Raw genomic sequence first — 26,826 nt, 5'->3', positions numbered from 1 at the left:
TATTTCAAATCCTAAAAGATGATGCTGTGAAAGTGCTGCACTCAATGTCATAAAATTTGGAAAACTCAGCCATGGCCACAGGACTGGAAAATGTCAGTTTGCATTCCAGTCCCTAAGAAAGGAAATGCCAAAGAATGCTCAAACCACTGCACAACTGCACTCATTTCACACAGTATAAAGTAATGTTCAAAATTCTCCAAGCCATGCTTCAACAATATGTGAACCATGAACTTCCAGATATTCAAGCTGGTTTTAGAAAAGACAGAGGAACCAGAGATCAAATTGCCAACATTTGTTGGATCATAGGAAAAGCAAGAGAGTTCCAAAAAACCATCTATTTCTGCTTTATTGACTATGCCAAAGCGTTTGACTGTGTGGATCACAATAAACTGTGGAAAATTCTGAAAGAGATAGGAATACTAGATCACATGACCTGCCTCCTGAGAAGTCTGTATGCAAGTCAGGAAGCAGGAGTTAGAACTTGACATGGAACAACAGACTGGTACCAAATAGGAAAAGCAGTACATCAAGGTATATTATATATTGTATATTATCACCCTGCTTGTTTAACTTATATGTAGAGTACATCATGAGAAACACTGGGCTGGATGAAGCACAAGCTGGAATCAAGATTGCTAGGAGAAATATCAATAACCTCAGATATGCAGATGACAACACCTTTATTGCAGACAGCAAATAAAAACTAAAGAGCCTCTTGATGAAAGTGAAAGAGAAGAATGAAAAAGTTGGCTTAAAGCTCAACTTTCAGAAAACTAAGATCATGGCATCCAATCCCATCATTCCTTGGCAAATAGACAGGGAAACAGTGACTGACTTAATTTTCTGGGGCCTCCAAAATCACTGCAGATGGTGACCACAGCCATGAAATTAAAACACGCTTACTCCTTGGAAGAAAAGTTATGACCAATCTAGACAGCATATTAGAAAGCAGAGACATTCAGTTCAGTTCAGTCGCTCAGTCGTGTCCGACTCTTTGCGACCCCATGAATCATAGCACACCAGGCCTCCCTGTCCATCACCAACTCCCAGAGTTCACTCAGACTCACGTCCATTGAATCAGTGATGCCATCCAGCCATCTCATCCTCTATCGTCCCCTTCTCCTCCTGCCCCCAATGCCTCCCAGCATCAGAGTCTTTCCAATGAGTCAACTCTTTGCATCAGGTGGCCAAAGTACTGGAGTTTCAGCTTCAGCATCATTCCCTCCAAAGAAATCCCAGGGCTGATCTCTTTCAGAATGGACTGGTTGGACTGAATGGAGCCCCCAAAAAATAAAGTCTGACACTGTTTCCACTCTTTCCTCATCTATTTCCCTTGAAGTGATGGACCAGATGCCATGATCTTCGTTTTCTGAATGTTGAGCTTTAAGCCAACTTTTTCACTCTCCACTTTCACTTTCATCAAGAGGCTTTTTAGCTCCTCTTCACTTTCTGCCATAAGGGTGGTGTCATCTGCATATCTGAGGTTCTTGATATTTCTCCCGGCAATCTTGATTCTAGCTTGAGCTTCTTCCAGCAGAGACATTACTTTGCCAATATAGGTTCGTCTAGTCAAGGCTATGGTTTTCCCAGTAGTCATGTGTGGATGTGAGAATTGGACTATCAAGAAAGCTGAGCACTGAAGAATTGATACTGACTCTTGAGAGTTCTTTGGACTGCAAGGAGATCCAATCAGTCCATCCTAAAGGAAATCGGTCCTGAACATTCATTCAAAGGACTGATTCTAAAGCTGAAACTGCAATGTTTTGGCCACCTGATGAGAAGAACTGACTCATCTGAAAAGAACCCTGATGCTGGGAAAAATTGGAGTCAGGAGGAGAAGGGGGCAACAGAGAATGAGATGGTTGGATGGCATCACCAACCCAATGGACATGAGTTTGAGTAAACTGCGGAAGTTGGTGATGGACAAGGAAGCCTATTGTGCGGCAGTCCGTGCGGTCACAAAGAGTTGGATATGACTAAGTGACTGAACTGAGCTGAAGTGAACCTATGGGGTAATGTCTTCCTTGTAGCTCAAATGGTAGAGAATCTGCCTGCAATGCAGGAGACCCGGGTTTGTATTCTGGGTAGTGAAGATCCCTTGAAGAATGGCAATCCACTCCAGTATTCTTGCCTGGAGAATCCCATGGACAGAGGGGCCTGGCAGGCTAAAGTCTGTGGAATCCCAACAAGTCGGACACAACTGAGCTGCTAACACTACTACCACCACCACCACCACCACCAATGGGGGAAACTGGATAAATGGTATCTGAAAACTCTTTATACTGTCTTTGCAGTTTTCTCTTAATCCATAATTATTTCAAAATAAGAAGTTAGCAACAAAAAATAGGCCAAAAATAATTAAATGAAATAAGTACTAGTCATTAAAATAGTAAACTTTCATGTTACTATTAAATCTCTGCATATATAGTGATTTATATAGTATTTTAAATAAAGAAAAGTATTTAAAAATTTGAATATAGAGCAAATTGATGCTTTCATGCCCCCACTATCCTCATATTTAACATTATAAGTTCCACAACTCAAATATAAATTTCAGTGTATCTTTATTGGAATAAGACAAAATCCCCATAAATTTTACCCAGAAGAATAATATGAGCAACATTTTCAAGAAGATTTTGGGCAGGAAAAATAAAGCAAGAAAGACATGTGTCTGTGATTCCTTGGTAGCTCAGCTGGTAAAGAATCTGCCTGCAGTGCAGGAGACCCTAGTTTGATTACTAGTCAGGAATTTCCCTGGAAAAGGGATAGGCTTCCCACTCTAGTATTCTTGGGCCTTCCTGGTGGCTCAGACAGTAAAGAATCTGCCTGCAATGCTGGAGACCTGGGTTTGATTCCTGGGTTGGGAAGATCCCCTGGAGGAGGGCATGACAATTCACTGCAATGTTTTTCCTGGAGAAACCTCATGGACAGAGGAGCCTGGTGGGCTACAGTGCATGGGGTCACAAAGAGTTGGAAACAACTGAGGGACTAAACACAAGGACATTTGGCAACAGAGGTTTGGAAGGAGCAGGGAAGAAGAGCTTGCACTAGAAGACATCAAAATATATTAAAAAATACTATAACTTAAAAAATACTATAACTATATTAGTACATTATTAACCAGAAATTAACATGGAGATATTTGGCACTAATTCAGTTCAGTTCAGTTCAGTCTCTCAATCGTGTCCCACTCTTTGCTATCCCATGAACTGAGGTACACCAGGCTTCCCTATCCATCACCAACCCTCTGAGCTTGCTCAAACTCATGTCCATTGAGTTGGTGATGCCATCCAACCATCTCATCCTCTGTCGTCCCCTTCTCCTCCCACCTTCAATCATTCCCTGCCTCAGAGTCTTTTCAAATGAGTCAGTTCTTCGCATCAGGTGGCCAAAATATTGGGAGTTTCAGCTTCAGCATCAGTCTTTCCAATGAATATTCAGGACTGATTTTCTTTAGGATGGACTGGTTGGATCTCCTTGCAGTCCAACGGACTCTCAAGAGTCTTCTCCAACACCACAGTTCAAAAGCATCAATTCTTCAGCACTCAGCTTTCATTATAGTCCAACTTTCACATCCGTACATGACTACTGGAAAAACCAAAGCTTTGACCAGATGGGCCATTGTTGGCAAAGTAATGTCTCTGCTCTTTAATATGCTGCCTAGGTAGGTCATAACTTTTCTTCCAAAGAGCAAGTGTCTTTAATTTCATGTCTGTGGTCACCATCTGCAGTGATTTTGGAGCCCAAAAAGATAAAGTCTGTCTCTGTTTCCACTGTTTCCCCATCTATTTGCCATGAAGTGATGCGACCAGATGCTATGATCTTAGTTTTCTGAATGTTGAGTTTTAAGCCAACTTTTTCACCCTCCTCTTTCACTTTCATCAAGAGGCTCTTTAGTGTTAATTAGAAAGCCCAAAAACAGATTTTATTTTAAAAATTATAACATCCTTTAAAATGTTATTCCTCGAATCCTGGCTCTCAACATTAACTAGCCGTGTGGCATTAATGAATTATTTAACATTCCAAAAGCATACCTCAAATAATTGTAAAGTAGTCAGGATTAATATTTCTCTTAAAAAGATATATAAGTATTGAGAAAATGCACATAATATGCTGAATTCCTGACATGTAGCAAGTTTTAATACATGTTTGTACATCATTTGCAAGCCTGAGAGGAAATAGTTTATTCAATGTTAATGTAATCAGTTGACTTTTCAACCTTTCCATGTATAACACCTACAGGTTTGATGAACAAAGAAATTCAATAGAACAGCCCACATCAAGAGCCTTTGTAGGTCAAAATAGAGTCATAACTCTTCAGTTAATTATTGTGAATCGAAAGACATACATAGAAAGGAAAGGAGAGGGCAATCTATTTGGAGAACGGTGAGGCAAGCAAAAGCTGAATGTCAGAAGGTTTAAGATGTGAATTAAAAGAAGATCAGCCTAATAGATCATAGAATTCTTTTTGGTACTAGTAGGAGAAAATCTCTATGAAGAGATTTTGGAAAGTCGGTTTGATTTTTAGCAGAGAGGTAAATTTCTGTTCAGCTTTACAATGTTATGGGTCACAGCACAGGTTATGGAGGTAAAGAGTGCTCTCATCTGAAATTGCACAAAAGAAGCTGAAGAGATCAAAAACATGAGCAGAGCACAAGTGTATACAAAAGTTCCTCCCAAGTATCCAACATTAGATTTTTCTTAACTGTTGACCTTTTATTAAAGAGATTGGAACTGCCAAGAGTGTGTGTGTGTGTGATTGGTAAGTTGAAGTGTTGCTTTCAGAAAAGAATACAGTGTAATATATACATTAGATATAAGAATAGCATTTCACAGAAGTGAATTTTTGTAGGATAGTTGTGATTCATAACACAACACTATACAAATGGCAACATTTAGGTCTCAAACCATTTCTTGCTAGAATCTGCCAAAATGTGTTTCTATTAATCATTAACTATGATGTTATAAAGGATTCTAATTTGTTATTTTTCAGTTATTGATGCTATTAAGAAAAGAAAATACAAACTGAGCTTGTGCCAAGATGCAAAGTTAATTCAACTAAACTCATAGGCAAAGATACAATAAATGCAAGTCAAAACATAACCTTTTTCATAGGCAATTGGGCATTTACATTTCTGAGTAGGTTTTTAGAATTATAATTATCCAATTTAGAAGTCAAAAAGATAATTTCCTTATGAAAATAAAGCCTCACCAAGCCTGATCAAAATGCACTTGGGGACCTTATACTAATTTATGATGCCGGAATTGGAGACAATCTTAGAGTAATGATTTCAGGAGATGAATCACAGAGCAATTTGTACTTTTCCCCATCATGAGGCAATAATTTTAAAATAATCATCTCCTATATTCATATATATACTCATTTCACGTTTCCTCTTATTTCCACTGATAAGTGTTATGTAGGCACAAATTGGAGGAATCATGAATTTTGTGTTTAGCTGATAGGAGATGGTGGAAAACTGACATGTAACTGGTCTCCAGTTCCTCTAGAGAATGGATTGAGAGTATTGTAAGTATTGAAGATTATGCAGTGTTCATGAAAAGAGTTCTCAAATATTATGGAGTTACTAATTATAAAAAGAAAAGAAATTGGATAAGAGTAAGGCAAAGAGTGGTAAAGAATGAGGAAATAAGAATGAATGGTAAATTTACTGCTCATCAAATATTCCATTTGTTCCATTCATTTTGCAGTTTTCTTGCAGCTGGCAACTGCCATATGACAACTTCTAATCAATGGACTCTGAGCAAAAGTAACTGGCATCATTTCTGGATTTCTGGACTAAGGTTGTAAAAATGTATATACAGGATACCTTTTCTTGTTCTGATAAACCTGGAAACATTTAAGTTTGTTTTGTTACACAAAGTTCCCTTTAGCCTTCTGAGTGAGTGTATTAGTCATTCAGTTATGTTCGACTGTTTGCAACCCCATGGACTATATAGCCCACCAGGCTCCTCTGTCCATGGAATTCTCCAGGCAAGAATAATGGAGTGGTTTTGCCATTGCCTTCTCCAGGGGATCTTCCCAACCCAGGGATCAAACTTGGGTCTCCCACATTGCAGGAGGATTCTTTACTGTTTGAGCTACCTGGAAAGCCCATTAGCCTTAATCCCTGAGTAAGTAGATCTCCTTGGTGACAAAAACTAGAAATGAAACATGAAACAGATATAAAACTGGATCACTTTAACCCATTTTTGAAAGATATCCAAACCTAACCTCTCTTGAATAATACACATGAGGCTGGGTACAGGATCCTATGATGAAAAATGGATAAATGAGCCTGTAAAGTGTTCCTAACAGCATTAGGATTACTGATTCTGGGAGAGAGAAGGCTTCCTGTCCATGTCTTTGTCTTTGCATCTTATTGACTTTGAGCGAAAAATAATAAAAAAAAAAAACCACCCATTTCCCTTTCATATACTAACAGCTTTAAAATAAGCTTTATTTTCAAGAGCTTTCAGATTTTTTCAGAGTTTCATATACCCTTTACCCAGTTTCTCTGATTGTTAGCATCTTACATTAATATGGTACATTTGTTATAAACTGATAAATTGCCATTAATAGATTATTATTAAAGTTCATACTTTATTTGAATTTCTTTAAGTTTTAACTAATATCCTTTTTCCTGTTTCAGGATCCCATCTAGAATACCATGTCATTTATTTTTCATGCCATCTGAGACTCTGCTAGACTGTGACAGTTTCTTTGAGTTTCTTTGTTTTTGATGACCTTTGCAGTTTTGAGGTGTACTCATCAGGTACTCTGTAGACTATCTTTCAATCTGAATTTGTCTGATATTTTTGTCACAGATTGTGGTTATGGATTTGAGGTGGGACTATCACATCACACCAAGAGCACATACTTTTAAAATGACTTATCACTGATGATTTCCTCCTTAAGTACCTGACTGAGGTAGTGTTTCTTAGGCTTCCCTCACCATAAAATTACTCTTTACTCCACAATTTTATACTGTATCCCATAGAAGGAGTACTCGCACACACATTTTTAGACCTAGATAATTCTCCCTGGCATCTTTTCCTCCACTTATGGAATGTTCTGATATTTTTAGTATCTTGTCCAAAGGGTATCTATACAAAGGCAGAACTTCAGGTAATGAAGATTTTACTTATAGAAAGATACATTAGGTTCATTCTTCTTTAACACTTTTCCATGTAAATTCAATTTTATATACATAATCTTATAGCAACTCAGAATATTAACATTTTAGAATTGTATAAAGGAAGATAAATTAATCTGCTCAGGCTGCCATAAATATACCACAGAATAGGTGGCTTACACAACAAAACTTATTTTCTCATATTTCTGAAGGTTGGAAGTCAAGGGTGAGGATTTTCCTCCTGGCTTGTAGATCACAGCATTTCCCACTTTACGTGGCCTCTTCAGTCCATTCATGTGGAGAGAGAGAGTGAATGAACCCTCTTCTAATAAGGGCCCTGACCCTATCAGATCACTCCACCTTTATGATCTCATTTAACCTTTTACTGACTATGCCATTGACTTTGTGGCTCACAATAAACTGTGGAAAATTCTGAAAGAGATGGGAATACCAGACCACATGATCTGCCTCTTGAGAAACCTGTATGCGGGTCAGGAAGCAACAGTTAGAACTGGACATGGAAAAACAGACTGGTTCCAGATAGGAAAAGGAGTACGTCAAGGCTGTATATTGTCACCCTGCTTATTTAACTTCTATGCAGAGTACATCATGAGAAATGCTGGTCTGGAAGAAGCACAAGCTGCAATCAGGATTGCCGGGAGAAATATCAATAACCTCAGATATGCAGATGACACCACCCTTATGGCAGAAATTGAAGAGGAACTAAAAAGCCTCTTGAGGAAAGTGAAAAAGGAGAGTGAAAAAGTTGGCTTAAAGCTCAACATTCAGAAAACTAAGCTCATGGCACCTGGTCCCATCACTTCCTGGCAAATAGATGGGGAAACAGTGGCTGACTTTTTCTGGGCTCCAGAATCACTGCAGATGGTGATTGCAGCCATGAAATTAAAAGACATTTACTCCTTGGAAGGAAAGTTATGACCAACCTAGACAGCATATTAAAAAGCAGAGACATTACTATGCTAACAAAGGTCCGTCTAGTCAAGGCTATGGTTTTTCCAGTGGTCATGTATGGATGTGAGAGTTGGACTATCAAGAAAGCTGAGCACCGAAGAATTGATGCTTTGAAACTGTGGTGTTGGAGAAGACTCTTGAGAGTCCCTTGGACCTCAAGGAGATTCAACGAGTCCATCCTAAAGAAGATCAGTCCTGGGTGTTCATTGGAAGGCCTGATGTTGAAGCTGGAAGTCCAATACTTTGGACACCTGATGTGAAGAGCTGACTCACTGGAAAAGACCCTAATGCTGGGAAAGATTGAGGGCAGGAAGAGAAGGGGACGACAGAGGATGAGATGGTTGGATGGCATCACTGACTCATTGGACATGGGTTTCGGTGGACTCCAAGAGTTGGTGATGGACAGGGAGGCCTGGCATGTTGCGGTTCATGGGGTCGCAAAGAGTCAGATACAACTGAGCGACTGAACTGAACTGAACCAATATCCTTGGAGGCTCATCTCCAACTTCTCCCACGCTGGGGGTTTAGGTTTCAACATATAAATTTTTAGTAAATACATTCTAAAGACATATAACTGAAGGTAAAGAATAAAATGAAAGCCAAGTATTTAATAAAAGATAATATATGAAATCTAATTTCTCTATCACCTAATATAAATTACTGGGAGACTGTTTTGTTTTAATTGACACTACTTGGAGAAGGAAACGGCAACCCACTCCAGTACTCTTGCCTGGAAAATCACATGGACAGAGGAGCCTGGTAGGCTACAGTCCATGGGGTTGCAAAGAGTGGGACACGACTGAATGACTTCACTTCACTTACTTCACTCACTTCATACTTTCTCATTGGAGAAGGAAATGGCAACCCACTCCAATATTCTTTCCTGGAGAATCCTATGGACAGAAGAGCCTGACAGACCATGGTCCATGGGGTTGCAGAGAGTCGGACACGACTGAGGTGACAAAGCACGCACGCATTTGACTACTGTCTTTGGGAAAGCAATAATATTTACCTTTCATATGTGCACAGGGTATCAAGACATGACTAGATATAAATCTGTTCAAACCAACCCTAAAATGAGCCCCCTTATGTAAACACACAGGGCAATTAGAATGAAATGGTCATCTCAGTATTGCTCTACTAATTAGAATTGCCTCTATGAAATGACTTATTCTTTTAATTAAAAAGCCCATTATGGATCTCATTCAAAATGCTGTTCACTGAACTCTTCAGAATAAATCTAATTTGTTTTAGTGGAGTGTTTAGAAATGTCATTTTTATTTGTTTTCAAAGATGGTAAAACAACAGGGTCTTGGAAAATATAATGAGCCACTTACCAAGAGAAGTCACAGTGAATGGCTTTTATAAGTTGATAAAGCCTTAAAATCAAAAGGGAAGTCATGTCATCATAAAATGTCAAGAAAAGGACAAAAGAGGTTCTGCTTAATACAGCACAGAACAAATGATGTAATGATGTAAAATGTAAAGCTGTCTTTTATTTTCTAGTCACTCAGCATTTTTATAAAGTTGTATTTTACTACTCTAATTACAATCTTTGAGAAAGAAATAGTACAGTAATATCTGTTGCATTAGTAACATCTTCAAATTGATGTACTATCTAGTTTTATGTATATATATTTCATTTAATACATGTGAAACCTTGAGGAAAAGCTTTTCAAACTCAAAGAAGTGAAGATAAATCTTTAGTCTATAAAAACTTAGAATCACAAAGTGATAGGAAAATAATGAGTAAGTAGTTAAATTAGAACAAATGATTATTTTAGCAGAAAGAAAATGAAGAATCTTCCTAATGTTGTATCCCAAAATTAATTTCAAGTGGAAAAAGATTTAAATATCAAAATATAAGCAGCCATCAGGACTAAAATATCACTTCAACAGTTTCGTACAATAAAAAGTGAGAAAGGAGTGGTAAATGATTTAGTAGTGGAGGAAATGACAATCTAAGGGTCTACAGAGGGGGTTCTGCTAACAAAAGCATTGATTTGTCCCACCCATCTCCTGAGGGGGTCCAGTCAGAATTATAGTGGACAGTGAGAGACCCAGGTCTCCTGCACTGTGGATGGATTCTTTACCAGCTGAGCCACCATGGAAACCCAAGGAGTGGATAGTCTATCTCTTCTCCAGCAGATCTTCCTGACCAGGAATTGAACCAGGGTCTCCTGCATTGCAGGTGGGTTTTTTAGCCTCTGAGTTACTAGGGAAGCCCTAAGTGGGAGATTAAAATTATGTTTGGAAGGCCTACTTTTTCTGATTTCAGGAAGCAAGGGAACACTTTTACAGATCAGTAGAGCTACAGGAGGCAATGGCACCCCACTCCAGTACTGTTGCCTGGAAAATCCCATGGATGGAGGAGCCTGGTAGGCTGCAGTCCATGGGGTCGCACAGAGTCAGACACAACTGAAGCGACTTAGCAGCAGCAGCAGCAGAGCTACAGAAGCTCTGGATGTGGAAGACACAGGGCCATTTGAGTACAGGAACAAAGCAACAGATTGAAACATGGGGGAAGTGAGGTTGACATACTGAACTCAGAGATTTCTCCCTCCTCTCCCAATGCGTTCCTTGGAAGTAGGTTGGAGACTTGAAGATTGCTCAATAAAGTACTGACTATTCAGAGAAAACAAACAAGTAAAACCATTGAAAGAATGGTATTTGGAGGAAGGAGGAGTCCCCACCACCCAAAATGTTTTGCTCCAGATCTCTGTACAGTAAAACTACCAGGAAACAATTGTCCACATATAAATCTTCCAATAAACTTTTTAATGCTTTAATTACTCTCAAAGAAACTCCTTAGAAATGACTGAAAATAAGAGGGTATAAAGCAGAAGAAAATTTAAAACTTTAATCCAAAAGATCTAACATATCACTAAAATAGAAAGACCATATATTCCAGTTTGCTCTGGTCAGTCCTGTTCAGAACTGTTTTTCCAGCATATATATTGGTAATTTCAAGTATAAAAATATCCTAGTTCAAGTATAAGATCATACTACCAATTAGAAATTTTAAGAAGGAATAAAAAATTAAAAAAAATTAAAATTTCCAGTAGATGCTGGTAAAACATCAGAGCACTGATGTTAAATAGAGGATTCTAAACACCTTCAGAAATGGGAAATAACACCACATACATAGCATCCATATGAAAATGACTAGACATCCGAACAGCAATTTTATTTTTTTCCTTCTACAATCTCTCAACTTTCTTTCAGTTCAGTTCAGTTCAGTTGCTCAGTTATGTCCCCGACTCTTTGTGACACTGCAGCATGCCAGGCCTCCCTGTCCATCACCAACTCCCGGAGTTCACTCAGACTCACGTCCATCGAGTCAGTGATGCCATCCAGCCATCTCATCCTCTGTCATCCTCCTCTCCTCCTGCCCCCAATCCCTCCCAGCATCAGAGTCTTTTCCAATGAGTCAACTCTTCGCATGAGGTGGCCAAAGTACTGGAGTTTCAGCTTTAGCATCAGTCCTTCCAAAAAATCCCAGGGCTGATCTCCTTCAGAACGGACTGGTTGGATCTTCTTGCAGTCCAAGGGACTCTCAAAAGTCTTCTCCAACACCACAGTTCAAAAGCATCCATTCTTTGGTGCTCAGCTTTCTTCACAGTCCAACTCTCACATCCATACTTGACCACTGGAAAAACCATAGCCTTGACTAGACAGACCTTTGTTGGCAAAGTAATGTCTCTGCTTTTGAATATGCTATCTAGGTTGGTCATAACTTTCCTTCCAAGGAGTAAGCCTCTTTTAATTTCATGGCTGCAGTCACCATCTGCAGTGATTTTGGAGCCCCAAAAAATAAAGTCTGACACTGTTTCCACTGTTTCCCCATCTATTTCCCATGAAGTGATGGGACCAGATGCCATGATCTTCATTTTCTGAATGTTGAGCTTTAAGCCAACTTTTTCACTCTGCACTTTCACTTTCCTCAAGAGGCTTTTTAGTTCCTCTTCACTTTCTGCCATAAGGGTGGTGTCATCTGCATATCTGAGGTTATTGATATTTCTCCTGGCAATCTTGATTCCAGCTTGTGCTTCTTCCAGCCCAGCATTTCTCATGATGTACTCTGCATATAAGTTAAATAAGCAGGGTGACAATATACAACCTTGATGTACTCCTTTTTGTATTTGGAACCAGTCTGTTGTTCCATGTCCAGTTTTAACTGTTGCTTCCTGACATGCATATAGGTTTCTCAAGAGGCAGGTCAGGTCGTTTGGTATTCCCATCTCTTTCAGAATTTTATTTATTACCTCATTTTATTTTTTCTGTCAAGTTTTATTTCCTTAAACTTGGTTCTAGTCCTTTTCATGTTATTGTATGCTTTAAACTTAAGTGATTTGATCCATACACAAAACTTCAAATCTATCAATAGGTCAATGACTTTCCAATTTGTATTTTGGGCACATACTTTATATCTGAGCTCTGAGTCAGATATCCAAATGCCCATTTGACATTTCTACTAAAACAACAACAATAAAAAACTCAATATCTTAATTATACTATTCCTTTCATCAAGATTACCTCCAACCTGGCCCTCTTACATGCATGTTTTTCCTGGGTGGTACCACAAAGCACCATCCAGACATTAGAAGGTAAAATTCTTGGAGTTATCTTGACTTGTCCCTCTCCAACACTCATATTGAATTTGTTACTATATCTTATTGATTTTCCCTCTTAAATATCCCTGTATCTCTGTCAGTCTCTGCATTGTTACTCCTGTTACTCTGCCATTGCTCTCCTCTGAATGCCTGGAATAAGCTCCTAACACCATGCATTTTGTTAACTTACCTTCCAATTTCTTTTGAATGATATAAAGTAAATGATCTTTTCAAAAGACAGATGTGATCAAATCAGTTACTTACCTAAAATCTACTAAGAAATCCCAACTGTTTTTAAAGCTATGAAAAAAAAATCTTATTAAAGTTTCATTCATCTGCCTTCTCTGTACATTTCTGTCTCTTCCATCCCTTGTTCCTTCTTCACAGTGGACTAGCCATAATGACCTTCCCTCAATTTTTCTACTCCAGTGTTTCTCAAAGCATGATCTCTGGACCAGCAATAGCAGTATCACCAGAGAACTGGTCAGAAGTGTGTTTTGTGTAAATTCTTGGACCCTGCCCTAGACTTACTGAATCATAAGCTCTAAGATGCAGCTCAGAATGTATGTTCTAACAAGACTTCTAGGTAATTCTGATGTACTCTAAAGCTAAACTTTTCCACATGCTGATTTCTTCATTTGCAATTATTTCCCTCCTCTCGTTCCCTTGCATTTTACTTTTTCCCATATTTCAGCTCAAATTTTATTTCTTCTGGGGCATCTTTCCTGACATTTCATCTCTCCCTATGTCTAAATTGGCTTTTTTTGTAATAAGCTCTCACAGCTTCCTTCCTGTATTTATCATTCAAACCAACTGTTACAGCCTGTTATTATATATTTGTGTGAACAGTTGATTAAATGTCTATCCAGACTTTGCAAAACAGAAAGCCCTGGACCTGGTCAGATTCATTCATAATTTACCAAGAATGATACTGCATAAAATGGTGCCAATAAGTATTACTAGCTTACTGTGAATAAGTTAAACATAGAGATGAAATGGTGGTGAAACAGCAAGGTAAAGAAAGCCAGTTAGCATGCTGTATTGTTAATGATAAGTGTTCACTGATATAAGACAATAGATTATATGTCATTATATGAAACTTACTGAATCAAAATGTCTGTGGGACGTTCTGTCAGTATCATTTGCAAATATAGACAAAATTCAAATACCAATGCTGATAATCACTTAATAAAACAAAACAGTGCTTGGAATACACAGCATGATTATACAAAGCTCAATTGTAAACAAGGACCTTGCTTAAGCTTTTTTTTTTCCCTTAATGTCTTTTTATTTCAAGTCACAAGACATTTTATTTAGTCTGTGCTTGTCTTTCATCTCTTTTTAATGAAATCTTGTATAATGTTTAACAAAAAATCAAATAATAAAAGAGACTGAATAGCTAAGTGTTTTGTCTTTGAGAACAATGATGTATTGGAAAAACTTGAGCTCAACTCCTAAAGCCCTAATTCCTTAAATTCTGAATTTTGTTGCTTGGTTACTAAGTAACAATAGGGCTTCAAGGAAGACCCTGCAACACTCGTTTCATTTTGTCTCTTACCTGTGATTGTTGAGAGATACTGAAGTTAAGGTCATCTGGCCACAGACATGCACTAAAGTAGAAAGATTATTTAAGATCTGAACTGGGGCAAATGTCTGGATTGACTGATAAGACAGCACTTGTTCATCTGCATCATTCTGCAGAGGCTTGGACAAAAGTAAAAACCTCTCTCTTGATTAGTTATGTATTTGGGCCACTGATTTTAAGAAAGAAAGGGACAGTTTAGAAAAATAACCTAGAAAATTGAAAAGTTAGAGCTTAATTGGAAGAAAAAAATTAAAAAAAAAAGATATTAGGTCTTGCTCTCTATCTGCCAAGAAGGTTGTGAAATCGCATCCTTTTGCATTTTATTCAGGCTCAAAAGGGATATTATTTTGACCAAATCTATCCAGAATGACTGGTGTGAAAATAAGGTCGCTCTTGCTTTGCTGTGCTCCAAATATTTTCTTTTTTTATGAAAAAGATAATTCTTACTTGGTGTAGTATTAATAATAAATGTACAGTAAACACTCTGTGGGATTAAAATCTACTGCTTTTTTTCAGGAGCCTGACTATCAAGGATCCTCATTTCAAAACCCATATTATTCTTCTCCCTCACTGTTATTTGACCATTTACATTACTGATATCATTCCCATTCTCCTTTGTAAGCTCATGTCTCATAAAGTACCTAGACTCTGGACTATGAAATAAAAGATTTTACTGACTACTGCTGACCCTCCTCTAATTCATTCGTGAGGCCACTTTACTACCCAAGCCAAAGATTCTATAATATTATACTGTCAGTCCATTGTTCCATGGCTTACTATCACGTACAATTGATTAACAGCCAGATATCTAAGTAAGTTAGTTCAGTCACTAAGTCGTGTCCAACTCTTTGTGACCCGATGGACTGCAGCATGTCAGGCTTCCCTGTCCATCACCAACTCTCTGACCTTGCTCAAATTCATGTCCATTGAATCAGTGATGCCATCCAACCATCTCATCCTCTGTAGTCCACTTCTCCTCCTGCCTTCAGCTGTCCCAGAATAAGGTTCTTTTCCAATGAGTCAGTTCTTCACATCAGGTAGCCAAAGCATTGGAGTTTCAGCATCAGCATCAGTCCTTCCAATGAATATTCAGGACTGATCTCCTTTAGGATGGACTGGTTGGAACTCCTTACAGTCCAAGGGACTCTCAAGAGTCTTATCCAATACCATAGTTCAAAAGCATCAAGTCTTCAGCGCTCAGCTTCCCTTATAGTCCAACTCTCACATCCATACATGACTACTGAAAAAACCACAGCTTTAACAGGATGGAACTTTGTTGGTGAAGTAATGTCTCTGCTTTTTAATATGCTGTCTAGGTTGGTCATAACTTTTCTTCAAAGGAGTAAGCGTCTTTTAATTTTATGGCTGCAGTCACCATCTGCAGAGATTTTGGAGCCCCCCAAAATAGTCTGTCACTGTTTCCATTGTTTCCACATCTATTTGCCATGAAGTGATGGGACCAGATGCAATGATCTTAGTTTTCTGAATATTGAGTTTTAAGCCAACTTTTTCACTCTCCTCTTTCACTTTCATCAAGAAGCTGTTTAGCTTTTCTTTGTTTTCTGCTATATGTGTGGGGTCATCTGCATATTTGAGGTTATTGATATTTCTTCCAGCAATCTTAATTCCAGCTTGTGCTTCATCCAGTCCAGCATTTCTCATGAGGTACTCTGCATATGTTAAATAAGCAGGGTGACAATAGATAGCCTTGATGTACTCCTTTCCTGATTTGGAACCAGTCTGTTGTTCTAGGTCTGGTTCTAACTGTTGCTTCTAGACTTGCATACAGATTTCTCAGGAGGCAGTTCAGGTGGTCTAGTATTCAATCTCTTTAAGAAGTTTCTACAGTTTGTTGTGATCCACACAGTCAAAGGCTTTGGCATAGTCAACAATACAGAAGTAGATGTTTTTCTGGAACTCTTTTGCTTTTTTGGTGATCCAGCGGATGTTGGCAATTTGATCTCTGGTTCCTCTGCCTTTTATAAATCCAGCTTGAGCATCTGGAAGTTCACAGTTCATGTACTGTTGAAGCCTGCCTTGGATAATTTTGAGCATTACTTTGCTAACGTGTGAGATGAGTGCAATTGTGCAATAGTTTGAGCATTCTTTGACATTGCCTTTCTTTGGGATTGGAATGAAAACTGATCTTTCCTAGTCCTGTGGTCACAGCTCAGTTTTCCAAATTTGCTGGCATATTGAATGCAGCACCTACACAGCATCATCTGGGGATTTGAAATAGCTCAACTGGAATTCCGTCACTTCAATGAGCTTTGTTTGTAGTGATGCTTCCACTTAACTTCACATTCTAGGATGTCTGGCTCTAGGTGAATGATACCACCATCGTGATTATCTGGGTCATGAAGATCTTTTTTTGTATAGTTCTTCTGTGTATTGTGGCTACCTCTTCTTAATATCTTCTGCTTCTGTTAGGTCCATACCTTTTCTGTCCTTTATTGTGCCCATCTTTTCATGAAATGTTCCCTTGGTATCTCTAATTTTCTTGAAAAGATGTCTAGTCTTTCCCATTCTAGTTTTTCTCTCTATTTCTTTGCAGTGATCACTGAGGAAGGCTTTCTTATTTCTCCTTGCTGTTTTTTGGAACTCTGCTTTCAAATGGGTTTCTATTTCCTTTTCTTCTTTTCCTTTCTCTTCTTTTCTCAGCTATTTGTAAGGCCTCCTCAGACAATCATTTTGCCATTTTGCATTTCTTTTTCTTGGGGATGATCTTGATCACTGCCTCCTGTACAATGTCAAGAACCTCCATCCAAAGTTCTTCAGGCATTCTATCATATCTAATCCCTTGAATCTATTTGTCACTTCTGATGTAAGTGATTTGTTTTAGGTCACACCAGAATGGTCTAGTGGTTTTCCATAAACTTTCCTTAATTTAATTCTCAACTTGGCAAAAAGGAGTTCATGATCTGGGCCACAGTCAACTCCCAGTCTTGTTTTTGCTAACTTTATAGAGCTTCTCCATATTTGGCTGCAAGAAATATAATCAATATGATTTCAGTATTGACTGGCGATGTTCATGTGTAGAATCTCCTCTTGTGTGTTGGAAGAGGGTGTTTTCTATGACCAAAGCATTCTCTTGGTAAAACTCTATTAGCCTTTGCCCTGCTTCATCTGCATTCCAAGGCCAAATTTTCCTGTTATTCCAGGTATTTCTTAACTTCCTACTTTTGCATTTCAGTCCCCTATAATGAAAAGGACATATTTTTTGAATATTAGTTCTAGAAGGTCTTGTAGGCCTTCATAGAACATTTCAATTTCAGCTTCTTCAGCATTACTGGTTGGGGCATAGACTTGGATTACTGTGATATTGAATGGTTTGCCTTGGAAAAGAACAGAGATCATTCTCTTCTTTTTGAGATTTCAGCCAAGTACGCATATCAGACTCTTTTGTTGACTATGATGGTTACCCCATTTCTTCTAAGGGATTCTTGCCCACAGTAGTATATATAATGGTCATCTGAATTAAATTGACCAATTCCAGTCCATTTTAGTTTTCTGATTCCTAAAATGTCGATGTTCACTCTTGCCATCTCCTGCTTGTTCTGTAACCCAGTAACAGATTACTTGTTCATTGTTATCTCCCACTAAAACATGCCTCCACCACCAAGCCCTCTGCATACATATTCCACAAGCACGGATGATTCAAACTTAAGATATCTTTTAAATTTATTTGCCTATATCCTGTTGCTTAACACCTCCCAGCCATTATACTTGCTGTGCTCATTTACCCAAAATGTCCAATGACTTCTCTAGATTTCTCTGTCTGGTTAAGTCTTAGTCCTCCTTCACGAGGGCTTATGTTACAGTTCTCCTTTGAAAACTACCCCAATCATCCCTCCCCTCTTTTCAATAAGCATGATTATCATAGCCTCCATTATGCTCTTATTGTCTCCATACATTTATCAACACATGACATATCATATAGATTTTGTGGAGTTTTACAATTAATTTTCTGTCTTCCTCAACTAGATAGCTACTTAAAGATGGTAAGTTGCTTGGCAACTTTATAGCCAGTGCCCTGTGTGTGGCAAACCATCAGTAAGTATACTATAAATGAGTAATTTAAATTTAATTAAAATATAATAATTTACATTTACAGTCCATTATACATTAGACTGAACTGGGGCTCTGTTATATTTATCTTTATAGTTGCAGTGCCTTCCCAAGGCCAGTGCAATTTTAAGTATATAATAAAACAGTTTGAATGGATGAATCAGTAGTTTAAAAAGGTTATCAGTTAAATTGCTGAACTAGACATATTATAGTAAAGAAGGAATTGTTTGTTCCCACTCACCTTTCCTTTCACCCTATTTAGCCCTGTTTCTTCACTCCAGGTCCTATACTTTGCCTGTTTTCACTGGACTTTGCTTTTCTTCTTCCTACCCCATCCCTTTTTTCCCCTGGTGGCTCAACTGGTAAAGAATCCACCTGCACTTTCAGAAAACTAGGTTTGAAACCTGAGCTGGGAAGATCCCCTGGAGAAGGGAGCGGCTACCCACTCCAGTATTCTGGCCAAGAGAATTTCATCAACTGTATAGTCCATAGGTCACAGAGTTGGACACGACTGAGCAGCTTTCACTTTCACCCCATCCCTTGCCCATCAGTTGGAAAATCCGTGCCACCTGGGACTGTTATTGAGGCTGCTCCTTGATGACTCAGGCATACTGGCACTTTAATAGAATCAAAAAACAGAAAGATTTTAAGGTCCAAAAGAAAGAATGAATCATTCAAAGGGAATTCAAGAAATTTGATGAACATAATAATAGCTATTTGTGAACTACGGAATGCAGAAAGAGGAGAAAGGGGCAAAGAAAAAAAAAAATTCACACTGCCTGCCCTGAGAAGGTCCAGAATTTCTTTGAAATGAGGTCATTAAACAAGCCTGTTGATCACTACATCTACTCCTTGACCATCAAAATAAAGTAAGTCTTCTAAATACCAGAATTTTTTTTGCAAGATACAGATTTATTCAGAAAGTCATATTTTTACATAAAAGTCTATGATTTAACAGCTTTTAAAGTCATGTATTTAGAGTACAAAAAGCTTTCGATGGCACTATCTTTTTAGTGAATTCCATCTTAATATTTTCATTCTATGTGGCATAACAAATTATAATGGGACCACTTTTAATCAACTTGTTTTTTCATCCTGTTAATTTCCATGTCTATTTGGGACATCCATTAAAGTCAATATTCTTAATTTAATGGAAGATTTCCTTTTGAAGTTGTTACATTTTTTTCTGTCTAAATTAACACTGAGGATGTGTAATGGATGTGTTAAATAGATAATGCTATTAATGGGAAAACTGCATAAATTAAATACAAGCCTGATAATTTTCAAGGCATCTGTTTTATTTTCAAGAGTTTAGGCTCTCTTGTGCAGTGAGCTCTGAAGCAAACAGACCTTTATGCTGAACTGTCTATTACACTAGAATTATAATCACTATGGCAAAAATGTTAGTCACTAAAATCTATTTTTATTGTGATATGGATTAAGCAGAAGGAAGCATATATGTTAATATTCAGTCTCGTGGACAGCATCTTCACTGACACACATAACCAGGGGTTTATGTAGACTTTAGGTGGGAATCATTATTTAGGAGCACTGTAAAATGAAGAGACATTTCAGAGAATTAAGTGTCAATTTTTTTAAATGTTTAAAACAGATAAAAAGCAAAATGTGTAGTTCTAACTTTATGTATTCTCTTTAGAAACAAAATAACAAGACCAATATATAAAATAAGCAGTAGGAATTTTTAAAAGTTTTTGTTTTATGTTTTGTTTTTGATATCTGAAAGCATTTAGAAATAGATACAACTGTGAGATTCTTGAAGAAGGAAATGGCACCCTACTCCAGTGTTCCTGCCTGGAGAATCCAGGGATGGGGGAGCCTGGTGGGCTGCTATCTATGGGGTCGCACAGAGTTGGACACGACTGAAGTGACTTAGCAGCAGCAGCATCAGTGATTAAACTGCTGATTACATATATCATGCATTGATTTTACAGAATATATGACCATGTATCAGTCCCAAGGCTAAGAAAACAGCACATTTTCCTTACTGGTAAGGTAAATGCAAGATGCCTACTTCTTACCTATTTCAGTAATAACAAAATTCTTAGGAAATGACCCTCACAAAATGTATTTTTTGAGTTTCTCCTAAAAATAGAGGCTAACAATGCTTGAAACTCATTATTTTGATTCCTCTGGCAGCATTTATGTTCACTCTGGTGAAATAATGTTGTTGTTTTTTTTCAAAGCCTTCATACTCTTGTTCTCTTTTGCTTTTTCTCTTTCTTTCATATGTGAATACACACACAAAACATTGAAGCTTGTTGGCAATCATGCAGATTTTCTTGTTGCCAATTCTACATAATTAAAAGTTCAAATAATTTATTACAAAAAGGTTAATGTGCATTTAGATGGGATTAAACCCAAGGATTTTAATGTTCTTTGGTGATGTTAAATGTGGTCTTGGCATTCTGTTGTAGCTTTCAGTTCAGTTCAGTCGCTCAGTAATGTCTGACTCTTTGCGACCCCATGAATCACAGCACGCCAGGCCTCCCTGTCCATCACCAACTCTCAGAGTTCATCCAAACCCATGTCCATCTGGTCGGTGATGCCATCCAGCCATCTCATCCACTGTCGTCCCCTTTTCCTCCTGCCCCCAATGCCTCCCAGCATCAGAGTCTTTTCCAATGAGTCAACTCTTCGCATGAGGTGGCCAAAGTACTGGAGTTTCAGCTTTAGCATCATTCCTTCCAAAGAACACCCTGGACTGATTTCCTTTAGAATGGACTGGTTGGATCTCCTCACAGTCCATGGGACTCTCAAGAGCCTTCTCCAACACCACAGTTCCAAAGCATCAATTCTTTGGCGCTCAGCTTTCTTCACAGTCCAACTCTCACATCCATACGTGACCACTGGAAAAACCATAGCCTTGACTAGATGGACCTTTGTTGGCAATGTCTCTGCTTTTGAACATGCTATCTAGGTTGGTCATAACTTTCCTTCCAAGGAGTAAGCCTCTTTTAATTTCATGGCTGCAGTCACCATCTGCAGTGATTTTGGAACCCCCAAAAATAAAGTCTGACACTGTTTCCGCTGTTTCCCCATCTATTTCCCATGAAGTGATGGGACCGGATGCCATGATCTTCGTTTTCTGAATGCTGAGCTTTAAGCCAACTTTGTCACTCTCCTCTTTCACTTTCATCGAGAGGCTTTTTAGTTCCTCTTCACTTTCTGCCATAAAGGTGGTGTCATCTGCATATCTGAGGTTCTTGATATTTCTCCCAGCAATCTTGATTCCAGCTTGTGCTTCCTCCAGTCCAGCATTTCTCATGATGTACTCTGCATATAAGTTAAATAAGCAGGGTGACAATATACAGCCTTGATGTACTCCTTTTCCTATTTGGAACCAGTCTGTTGTTCCATGTCCAGTTCTTATTGTTGCTTCCTGACCTGCATATAGGTTTCTCAAGAGGGAAATATCTCAAACTACAGAGGAGCATGGAGATACTACATGTGCAAAAAAGGTCCTGGTGTCTGGATGATAAATGTATTCAACTAACCATCCATATTTTTATGGATGGCATTTTTTTGAGAATCAACAAGAACACTTCCAAGTTGGCACTGGGGAATATTTTACAACTCTGTGGCTTTTTTATATTGTATTAAAAGCAAAATTTAATTACTCAATCAGAAATTTCCAGGTGACATTAATGAACTGAAATTGCAAAGTGTCAAAAGATTTTGGCAAAAAATACTTACTATAGCTTCCAGACATCCTGGAATGTGAGGTCAAGTGGGCCTTAGAAAGCATCACTACGAACAAAGCTAGTGGAGGTGATGGAATTCCAGTTGAGCTATTTCAAATCCTGAAAGATGATGCTGTGAAAGTGCTACACTCAATATACCAGCAAATTTGGAAAACTCAGCAGTGGCCACAGGACTGGAGAAGGTCAGTTTTCATTCCAATATCAAAGAATGCTCAAACTACCACACAATTGCACTCATCTCACACGCTAGTAAAGTAATGCTCAAAATTCTCCAAGCCAGGCTTCAGCAATATGTGAATCATGAACTTCCTGATGTTCAAGCTGGTTTTAAAAAAGGCAGAGGAACAAGAGATCAAATTGCCAACATCCGCTGGATCATGGAAAAAGCAAGAGAGTTCCAGAAAAGCATCTATTTCTGCTTTATTGACTATGCCAAAGCCTTTGACTGTGTGGATCACAATGAACTGTGGAAAATGCTGAAAGAGATGGGAATCCCAGACCACCTGATCTGCCTCTTGAGAAATTTGTATGCAGTATGCAGGTCAAGAAGCAACAGTTAGAACTGGACATGGAACAACAGACTGGTTCCAAATAGGAATAGGAGTACATCAAGGTTGTATATTGTCACCCTTTTTGTTTAACTTCTATGCAGAGTACATCATGAGAAATGCTGGGCTGGAAGAAACACAAGCTGGAATCAAGATTGCCAGGAGAAATATCAATAAACTCAGATATGCAGATGACACCGCCCTTATGGCAGAAAGTGAAGAGGAACTAAAAAGCCTCTCGATGAAAGTGAAAGAGGAGAGTGACAAAGTTGGCTTAAAGCTCAGCATTCAGAAAACGAAGATCATGGCATCTGGTCCCATCACTTCATGGGAAATAGATGGGGAAACAGTGGAAACAGTGTCAGACTTTATTTTTTGGGGCTCCAAAATCACTGCAGATGGTGACTGCAGCCATGAAATTAAAAGAGGCTTACTCCTTGGAAGGAAAGTTATGACCAACCTAGATAGCATATTCAAAAGCAGAGACATTACTTTGCCAACAAAGGTCCATCTAGTCAAGGCTATGGTTTTTCCAGTAGTCATGTATGGATGTGAGAGTTGGACTGTGAAGAAAGCTGAGCACCAAAGAATTGATGCTTTTGAACTGTGGTGTTGGAGAAGACTCTTGAGAGTCCCTTGGACTGCAAGGAGATCCAACCAGTCCATTCTGAAGGAGATCAGCCCTGGGATTTCTTTGGAAGGAATGATGCTAAAGCTGAGACTCCAGTACTTTGGCCACCTCATGCGAAGAGTTGACTCATTGGAAAAGATTCTGATGCTGGGAGGGATTGGGGGCAGGAGGAGAAGGGGACGACAGAGGATGAGATGGCTGGATGGCATCACTGACTCGATGGAAGTGAGTCTCATGAACTCTGAGAGTTGGTGATGGACAGGGAGGCCTGGCGTGCTGTGATTCATGGGGTCACAAAGAGTCAGACACGACTGAGCAACTGATCTGATCTGGCTATATTACTTTCCTAAAATTAGCTTTTGGAGTTTTAATATAATGACTCATTTTTTATATCCACCAAAGCCCTGAGTTGTTGTTGTTGTTGTTCAGTCACTAAATTGTATCCAACTCTATGTGACCCAATGAACTGCAGTATTCCAGGCTTTCCTGTCCATCACTATCTCCCAGAGTTTACTCAAACTCATGTCCATTATGTCAATGCCATCCAACCATCCTTTGTGGCCCCCTTCTCCTCCTTCCTTCAGTCTTTTCCAGCATCAGGGTCTTTTCCAATGAGTCAGCTCTTTGTATCAGTTGGCGAAAGTACTGGAGCTTCGGCTTCAACATCACTCCTTCCAATGAATAGTCAGGGTTTATTTCCTTAAGGATTGACTGGTTACATCTTGCTGTCCAGGGGATTCTCAAGAGTCTTCTGCAGCACCCCAATGCAAAAGCATCAGTTCTTCTTTATGGTCCAACTCTACTTCTTTATGGTTCACCACAATTTGAAAGCATTCAAAAGCCCCGGGTATATAACTTCAAAGAGTTGGACACAGCTTAACAACTGAACAACAAAGACAACAACAAAGGGAGCCATAGACAAGTTAACAAAAAACAACTGTTATTAGGCAATCCTTTTCCCCCTAAAATTCCAAACTCAGATAATTTGACAGAGTGTGCGGTTGGAAAGGAAAAAAGAGTCACAAGGTTTTGATGGCTTTCACTGGGTGTGGGTTCCATTCAGTTAGCCATGTGAACTCATTGCATCAGGCTCTGTGAGAGTCAGTGAGGACACAGAGATGATGAGGAATGTTCAAGAACACTAAAATTCTTTTAGTGATGGAAATCACAATCTATCCAAAAGCCAAAGGTTGAGTTTTAAAAGAAAAAGAGGGGAGTGGAAAGGAAGGAAAAGGGAAAGAAAATGGTTGCTATGCATCATTTAAACCCATCCTGGCATATGTATAAGCAGCTCTGGCTGCCTATAAATATTCTCTTCCCTTAAAACTTACACACATTTAGTACCCACCTACACTGATTTGCATTGTTCCTGCAGAAATTTTTCTACAACTTTTAAGCTAGATTATAAAATCCTGCAAAATGAGAGTGGTATTTTATGTTTTCTCTTCTCCCTCTAAGGCATTGATTAGTCTCCTTCTTAATTGGCACTAAATTAATATTTGTTGAATTTTTTATAGAACCAAATATAGCCTGATGCAATCAATAGAAGCTCAGGAAATGTTCTTCTATAATTTAAAAATATAACTGATAATCAGGCAAAAATACTCTGTAGGTTATATTACCGTACAAAAATACTCCTGAAAATAAAATCAGGAGCATACAAATTGATTCAAGGGGCTTAGTAGTAGAAGTTTAAAAACTACTCTATTTCTTGCCTGGTTTCAGCCATTCTGTAAGAAGACATAGGCCTGTAGGCATCTACAAATCCATTTCTCCCTATGCTAGACCTCAGCCTTGCTCACCATTATTCAAACTGAGTGATGGTGCATAGCTTGTAAATTGTTATTAAATGCAAGCACTAGAAAGTTCCAGGACCCTCAAGGTTAGCATGACACCAAAGACACAGATAATATACATAAAAAGAGTGAGACAGATAAAGGGATAAATTAGATAATGAAAGATTTCCTTGAAGATTTTGCCTTGGAAAAAATGATTACATGAATTCGACTTTTAGTATGAGATTTCATTGGATTTCCCCACCCTTAAGATGACAATCTTATTCCTTTTGAGGCTTCAGGAAAGAACTAGCTTTCAAAAACTGGGTTAAGTTATTGAGTAGAGAAGAGTTTCCTGGCTTAAATATATGGGGTAGAAGCAGAAGGCAATGGCAACCCACTCCAGTACTCTTTCAAGGCTCTGGCGGGAAAAGTACTGACCCTTCCCTCCCAGGACAGCTTTCCACGCCCATGGGGTCTCCTCATCTCACCACCGTCCACCAGCCTCTGTCCCCCAGCCACGTTATTGAGGAGCTGCACAGGGCGCTGGCCACCAAGCACCGCCAGGACAGCTTTCAAAGCAGGGACAGTAAAGGGTCCCCGAAGAAGCGCGTGGACGTCCGACTGTCGAGGACGTGCAGCGTGGAGTGGGGCAAGGAGTGGGAGGGGAGGCCTGGAGCTTCGACGGGGCCTCTGACGGTAAGCGGACTGTGGCCAAGGAGTCCGAGGATAATAAGGAGAACCTGATCCTGAATTCTGAACTCAAGGACGACCTGCTCTTGTATCAGGACGAAGAGGCCCTGAACGACTCCATCATCTCTGGGACGCTGCTGAGGAAATGCAAGGAGGAGCTCCTAGCGATGAAGCTAAGGAACCGGCCCAGCAGGCAGGAGCTGGAGAACCGAAACATCTTCCCCCCAGAGGACGGATGAGGAGCGGCAGGAGATCCAGCAGCAGATCTAAATGAAGCTCTCCGAACGATTGAGCCAAAGACCCGCGGTGGAGGAACTGGAGAGAAGAAATATCTTGAAACAAAGGAATGATCAGACAGAGCAAGAAGAAAGAAGAGAAATCAAGCAAAGGTTGACAAGAAAGCTTAATCAGAGACCCACGGTTGATGAACTGAGAGACAGAAAAATTCTGATATGATTCAGTGATTATGTGGAGGTGGAGAAAGCACAGGACTATGACAGACGGGCAGACAAACCCTGGATGAGACTGTCGGCAGCAGATAAGGCAGCAATTCGTAAAGAACTGAATGAATACAAAAGTAATGAAATGGAGGTACATGCATCAAGCAAGCATCCGACAAGATTCCAAAGGCCATAGAGATTTTCTTCTGAGAAGAATTGTGCTTAAATTTTGATACCAACACTGAACATTCATCAGGGAGCTTTCCTGAAGTTCAGCTCATGACTACCTGCTGTGTTTGCCAGAGAAGCAGGACCACACACATAGGTGAAATCCTGGCCACGCTCACCTGTGAGAGAATGACCAGAGGACACCCTTCACTCTCTGGGGCCTGAGGAGTGTCAACTGTTGGGGTCAGAAGAGACCCCAGGAACTCGACCTGAAGAAAACTGTTATTTGCCTTCCCACCTTGTTTTGCAGTTCTGCAGTGTGACTGAGGATGGTGACGTGCGTGTGCAGGGTCACCACACTGAGGCTGTGACCAAGAGACGTGTACGCAGTGTCTTCAGTATCATGTGGAAAAGACCTTTTTATTCTCATCACAATTAGAGAACTCTTTAAGTTCCTGTTATACAACATTATTTA

At 39.1% G+C, this 26,826-nt stretch overlaps 1 pseudogene; it reads left to right on the top strand.

Moving 5' to 3' along the window:
• LOC129623825 (phosphatase and actin regulator 3-like) overlaps positions 1 to 26,811 on the top strand; it is a 146,393-nt pseudogene extending 119,582 nt beyond the window's left edge.
• The last annotated feature ends 15 nt before the right edge of the window (positions 26,812 to 26,826 follow it).

The sequence above is a fragment of the Bubalus kerabau genome, chromosome 11, assembly GCF_029407905.1.
Source record: "Bubalus kerabau isolate K-KA32 ecotype Philippines breed swamp buffalo chromosome 11, PCC_UOA_SB_1v2, whole genome shotgun sequence".
Classification (NCBI taxonomy): Eukaryota; Metazoa; Chordata; class Mammalia; order Artiodactyla; family Bovidae; genus Bubalus; species Bubalus kerabau.
Note: the sequence above shows the minus strand (reverse complement) of the source record. Positions and strands in the feature narration are given on the sequence as shown.